At 43.9% G+C, this 7,190-nt stretch overlaps 1 non-coding gene across 1 annotated transcript; it reads left to right on the top strand.

The window, feature by feature from the left end:
• Positions 1-6,186: 6,186 nt before the first annotated feature.
• On the top strand, positions 6,187-6,259 carry TRNAM-CAU (transfer RNA methionine (anticodon CAU)). The gene has a single exon. It is a non-coding gene; the product is annotated as a tRNA-Met (tRNA).
• The last annotated feature ends 931 nt before the right edge of the window (positions 6,260-7,190 follow it).

The following is a 7,190-nucleotide window of genomic DNA, read 5'->3' as shown; positions in this document are numbered from 1 at the left end:
CTTGGCGACTAAAAACTGAGCATTCTGTCCCAGATCAGCAATTTTTTTTAGCCACCTGAGTCAGTTGTCGCACAAAAACTCGCTCAAACTTGAGTTCCAATGTAGTGCAGCTAAGCCGTATCACTGAGAAAACTACGAAGCAGGGTAGGAGCACAGACTCTGTGCGCGCAGAAATGTCGCAGTGTGTTGGCGTACTACCGCACCTAGAGACTCTAAAACCTTTATTTCAGGAACTCGTTTCTATTAGGTTTCAATTGGCTGGTGAGGAAAAATTAACCTATAAAGTTGCCTACACGATGACATCTAGCAAATAACGTGGGAGGTGGTTCAAGGATAGACGCTTTAGAGCTGCCATCGTCGCCTTCATTCGCAGCGCGAATCATGCTGCAATGTTTGCTCCAGTCTTATGGAAAAGCGAAGGAGGCAGGAGTGTGAAGAATGCACTTGGCTAATGGGAGAGAGAGAAATGAGACTGCAAAGGCAGGGAAGTTAACGGGAAGCGAAACACCCAGGTTGCTACCCAGCACTGGGGAAAGCGCAAGGGGAGAGAAAACAGAAAAGCACATGCAGAAAGACTGAAAGAGAAAAGAGCACACACACATGCCCGCACATAAATATAACTACAACGACGAAGCGCACTAGACGGTACCGTAAGAAGACGAGACAGACGGGACAGGCACTTGTCCCGTCCCTCTCGTTTTCTTTTGGTCTCCGCTGTTGTCAAACATGCTTCACTACCCGACAGTCTACTCTTCTAAAACATCCAAATAAGTACGTGGCAGCGTCAGAGTCACTAAACTTGGTCATTCCTACAGAGGGAGTTTACTAGCGAGCGCGTTACCCACCTTCTGGTGTGCGGAGTTTACAAGCCTGAATTCTAAGGTCATCTGCGTTTGAAGTGGCCAGTCGTTTAGGTGTGCCGGCACTGTCGCCAGACACTCTACCTCGGTGCTGCAGCGATAGCGATCACCGGAGGCATTGCGCTAAAACAAATTAGAGCGCAAAAAAAACACATCCGCGTACACGCACACACTAGCCCAACGGCAAGTTCTTCAAACCGAAGACGTGCTCGATGGTTTCCTCGCTGCCGCAGCTGTCACAAGCAGCGCTGTCAGCCATTCCGACGCAGTATATAAGCAAAAGTATTCGTGAAACACACATGAAGCCACTGCCGGCAGAGAACAGTCGTCTCGGTTCGAGATAGTCCAGATAGAGTGGAGGCTCGGAAGCACTGGCCCACTAATTGCAGGCGGGTATACCTGAAAGCTGGCGTGCTCCACGCAGGTCGTGTGACCAGTGAGTATTCGTATCTCTGAGGGCAAAAATTAATTGCAGTGCCAAAATCCATAAGAAAACGGCGTCTCGGTCACTGGAGGGGCTGCCCGTAATAGGCCAGCTGTCGTACAGTATGAGACTACCACAAAATTTGCTTCAGATATTCTAAGGATCCCTTTGAAGCATATATTTTGTTAAAGCGTTCATCGGACAAGCATGTTCGTCACTATAGATACGACAAAGGTTTGTGCCACTGTTTCTAAATATGCTGACAGAAATAAATATCGGCGATGTTGTACACTGGTGTTTTTTTTGTGTGTGTAACAATCGAAGCCAACCATCACGTATGAATATAATTCATTTTTTAGTGTACAATCTGTTCCGTTTTCGTTAGCATAATAGGAGAGGTTGGTGCAGAAATATGACGCCGGCTACTCATTAGCTCTTGGATAGGCGGTACAGTTACATATATAACTTTGTGTACTTTTTCACATAGTATCGTGGTAGAAACAGCAGTATAACAGTTAATTTCTATTTCTCGACAAAAATCGGTGATTCTCGAGCTTCCATTTCGGTCGCATGGGCGAGTTAACTCTTGGTATATGTAAAACGATAGATAGAAATTTCCCGTCATTGAATACTTCCAGCGCTTTTTTCTCTGGGAGCTATTAGGCGTTCATCATTCCTTTTATCTTCCGTTTGCCTTCGTTTCTCTTATATTTCTCAACATTTACGCATGAGAGTTTATGTGAACCGGATGCGAAATACTCTTTCTCTTTGCATTCTCAATAAGTGGCTGGAGCCATGGCCTATAGAAACAGTGGGCGTAAGCGTGGTAGTCAAGCAAAAAAGTGAGGCAGGCGACACAACCCAATATTTGCTTTGGTTTCCTTCCATAATATATGAAATGTTGGGTTTTAACGCCCCAAAACTTCACAGCGGGTTCTCCGAGATTCCAGGGCGGGGGACTCTCGCTGAATCTCGACCACCTGCGGTTCTTTAACGTGAATTCAGCGCTCGGTGAGCGAGCGTTCTTCAGCACCCCACACGCTCGTGCTTAGCAGCGCAATGCCACTGCGCTTGAAAAGTTTCAAATACCTCAGGTTCAGTGGCCGCGGTGACGCTCCGCAGCTAGGCACGATTTCGTGGTATCGAGTCACAGCCACTGCGGTAAAATGTAAATGGACACGCGTTGTGAAACGCGTGCCCTTTGAGGTGCGCAGTGAATAAAACGAGGTGGTCAAGATCATGCCGGAGTCCTCCGCTCCGGCGTCCCTCATCACCTATTGCGCAGTTTCGACCAGTAAAATACACCAGCGGTTGTTGTCTCGCAAAACGCCCGTGCGAAGCGATCGTCTCCAGGTTTTGTGTAGCGTGTGTAGGTTTTGTGTAGTGTAGCGGTTTCTAAGTGATATAGCTGTCGCGGTGCCACTGCATCGGGTGCATGCATGAATCACGGATGTAAATGTGTCGCTTACAAAACGGGTCGATTGAAAAGAGCCCTTTCCTCCTCGATCACATACAAGGTCTATACCAGGTGTTCTTTTTTTTTTGAGCTGCACCATTTTTTAGAAATCGTCTGTGGCAGATAGCACAATTCTAAACCTTGAACTAGATTACTCGATGAGTCGAGCAGTACTTCTGCGAGGAAGCAAAATAGTTAATTGAATAATCAACATAATTGTCCAAACTGGCTTTTTTAATAATTACGTTATGGCACATATTGCAATTTACGAATTGTAGCCGCTGAGATAGCAAGGTTTTTCAACTTGAAACGAATTTCCAGGATGACACATGTTTCGAGAAACTAATTTTCAAAGTGGGCGGGGAAATACATTGGTGTTCCAATTACTTGTGCGCTTTAATTCTTACAACGGCGTTTTTTTTTAAAAGTAATTGGAACAACAGTGCATTTTTAGCGCCAGTTTGACGGCGCATTTCTCGAAACCGGTGCATCCTCAGAATTCTTTCCAAGTCAATATGTCCTGAAAGCTCGCTATCTACAATTCGTAAATTGCAAGATGGGCTGTAAATGAATTAGTAAAAGCCTTATTATTCACATTCGTTGATTAGTCAATTAGGCATTTGATTGGTGATGGGAGTGATGTCCGCCTTGTCAGGAAATTGAGTTCAAGGATTAGAGTTGTACTATCTGCCACGAGAGATTTTCTTAAAAAAAAAATTGGTGCAGGTAAAAAAGAAACTCCCTTTATATTCGCTGATCCATAAATAGGGCGGATAAAGTAAAACGCGATGGTCTGGCAAAGAGCACATGCATCCAGCAGTCTTATGTGACTGTATGCTTGTCGAGGAGCGATGTTCTTACATGTACGATTTGTAATATTTCAACTTTGAAAATTCATACTGCCGCATTCGTAGTTTTCGATGAGGCGAGATAAAAACATTCAGTCAAAAGAAAATATTTGTCAGCAAAGCGACGCAGTTTACGGAAACCAAGGACTTCGCACATGCGTGTTCTTAAATCCATGGGAGCACCACGGTATGATGGCTATGACCTAAAATATTTAAAAAAAATTTTAATTAAACGCGGATTTACCTGCCAAATATGCGCGCCTTTATACGAAAGGATACTCCCGACTTCAGCGTTCCCAGAGAACTGGGAGAAGGCCAACATTATACTAATGAACAAAAAGGGAGACGTTAAACAATTGAAAAATTATAGGCCCATTTGCTTACTTTCAGTACTGTATACAATATTCGCCAAGATAATTTATAATAGAATAAGGGCAACACTTGACTTCACTCAACCAAGAGAACAGGCTAGCTTTAGCAAGGGATACTCTACAATAGATCACATCCATGTCGTCAATCAAGTAATCGAGAAATCCGCAGAGTACAATCAGCGTCTCTATATGGCTTTGATAGATTATGAGAAGGCATATGATTTTGTAGAATCAACAGCAGTCTAAGAGGCATTACGTAATCAAGGAGTACAGGAGGCATACGTGAATATGTTGGAAAATGCAGATTCTACCGTTACCTTGATTCTCCACAAGACAAGTATAAAGATACCTATTTAAAGAGGGGTCACGCAAGAAGCCACAATCTCTCCAATGCTATTCACTGCATGCTTGGAAGAAGTGTTCAAGCTGTTAAACTGGGAAGGCTTAGTAGTGAGGATCAACGGTGAATATGTCAGCAACCTTCGGTTTGCAGATTACACTGTCTCGTTCAGCAATACTGGGGACGAGTTACAACAAATAATTGAGGGCCTTAACAGAGGGAGTGTAAGAGTGGGATTGAAGATCAATATGCAGAAGACAAAGGTAATGTTTAATAACTTGGCAAGGCACAAAAGTTCAAGATGGCCAGTCAGCCTCTAGAGTCTGTGAAGGAGGACACTTACAACGGTAAATTACTCATAGGGGACCCTGATTACGCGAAGGAAATTTACAGAAGAATAAAAATGGGTTGGAGTGCATACGGCAGACATTGCCGGATCCTGACTAGAAGCTTACCACTATTATTGAAAAGAAAGGTGTACAGTCAATGCATTCTACCGGTGCTAACATATGGGGCAGAAACTTGGACGCTGACAAAGAAGGTCGAGAACAAATTACGGACCGCGTAAAGAGCGATGTAACGAAGAATGTTAGGCGTAATGTTAACAGATGGGAAGAGAGCGGTGTGGATCAAGGAGCAAACGGAGATAGCTGGTATTCTAATTGACATAAAGAGGCAAAAATGGAGCTGGACCGGCCATGTAATGCGTAGGACAGATAACCGGTGGACAATTAGAGTTACAGTATGGGTGCCAATTGGGAAGCGCAGTCGAGGACGGCAGAAGACTAGGTGGGGTGATGAAATTAAGAAATTCGCAGGCGCAAGTTGGAATCGGTTGGCGCAGGACAGGGTAAATTGGAGATCGCAGGTAGAGGCCTTCGTCCTGCAGTGGACATAAAATAGGCTGATTATGATGATGACGCGCTGAAACCACGATCTGATTATGAGGCACGCCGTAGTGGGGGGACTCCGGAAATGTGGACCACCTGGGGTTCTTTATCGTGCACCTGAATCTAAGTACACAGGGTGTTTTCGCGTTTCGCCCCACCGAAATGCGGCCGCCTTGCCCAGGATTCGATCCCGCGACCTCGTGCTTAGCAGCCCAACACCATAGCCGCTAAGCAACCACGGCGGGTATAATATATACCTGCCCCGAGGACTGTTCAAAGTTATAATTACGTGCAAAATGGCTCTTATGACTGACGTGTATGTTACGAATGTAAAAAAAAAATCATTTTGTTTAAGTATAATGTAGGATAACAGAAAGGGCATTCCCTTGCGTTTTGAGGCTCGAGCAGGTTGCCTACGGACAAAAACATACTCCAGCATATATTTCCAACAAGACGAGGCATGCGTCTGATGGAGCAATAACCCGGATACCACTCAGCACATCCTATTGACATGAGAAGGTATTCGCCCAGTGAGACCCGTAGGTAACGTACACCTTCCGGAAGCACTTAGATTTAAAGTGGACGGAAGCATCAATTGGTCAACAATCTTGATAAGCAAAATACGTTTAGAGTATTGGTAGAAATAAATCAGGGAAGAGATTGATACTACCAGGTCTGCTATTGGTTTAGGTAGCGGTATAAGGTAAATATAGAACATGTCGGAAACGTATTAGCAATATAATGGCAGAGGTGAAGAATGACTTGACAGGACAGACGTTTATCGTCTGTCCTGTGAAATCTTTCTTCACCTCTGCCGTTATACCACTCACACGTTTATTAAATGTTGCACCACTTGGCCCAGTAAACTACTGTGTGGATAAATGTAGGATGTTCAACATCCGCCGCCGAGGTTTGTGAGTGGTGGCGCTGGCTAACACTTTTAAGGTTAGTTCTAGTAGTAACACATAAATACCCAAGAAAGTGGGTGGGGAACAGCGCCGTGGTAGCTCAATTGGTAAGAGCATCGCACGCATAATGCGAAGACGTGGGATCGTTCCCCACCTGCGGCAAGTTGTTTTTTCATCCGCTTTCATTACCATTTATTTATCATTTCGTTAATTCAATCAGTAAGTGCACCTAATTTCCTCTATGTTGTCCTTGGTGTCTTTGTTTGTTGGCTTCTCATGATATGATTTATAAAAATCGGGCCCCTCGGTTAACCCCTTTCTTCTCATTTATGTAGATAGAGAAGTTTTTAGGAAGAGAAAAAAGATTAAGGAAATGTATACAAAAATGTCTAGAATTAAAAGCATGTATAGCTTACCTGCTTAACTGGAGCAAGTTAGGTGGCTCTTTATCATCGCTCCGTTTTAATAGAAATGCTAATAAATCACCACCATCATCACCATCCTCATCATTACGATTACATGCCAAAATCTGCATCTTCATATACATGGAAAAAGTAACAATCTCTTCACGTTTGTTACGATAAAACAACTTTTTATTTGCCTCACGTGTTGAGTTGCCATGTTGTATGTGGCATCCGGCATTTTTCACGTGATCTGGCAATACGTGAAACACAGGTCAGTATAGCTTCTTTAGTGTCAATTGCATCGAATTATTACTGCAAGAATTAAACTACTTCCCAACTGTTCCAGATGCACCTGACTTCGCATATAAAACGAGTATGCAAAGTAATAAATTTCAAGCTAATTTGAATAGGATTGAAAAATATGTACAAGAAAATGCACAAGGGATCTTAGGAGAACATAGATATTGAAACTTTCCACTTTTTAGCGTTCTGAATGTTGCACTTTGAGACTGCGTCACACGCCTCGCCCCACTCTTCGATAAGCAGCAAAGGTACGGTGCTAAGCGCGACGTACAGCGGGCAATTTCCTACGTCGCAGAACGACATTTTGATTGCCGCCGCAGAATACGTCGTCCCTTCTTGTGCCCTAATCACCAAATTGGCAAACTCGGAGGCTCGAACATCAAATT

The sequence above is a fragment of the Dermacentor andersoni genome, chromosome 1 (genome assembly GCF_023375885.2).
Source record: "Dermacentor andersoni chromosome 1, qqDerAnde1_hic_scaffold, whole genome shotgun sequence".
Lineage (NCBI taxonomy): Eukaryota > Metazoa > Arthropoda > Arachnida > Ixodida > Ixodidae > Dermacentor > Dermacentor andersoni.
Note: the sequence above shows the minus strand (reverse complement) of the source record. Positions and strands in the feature narration are given on the sequence as shown.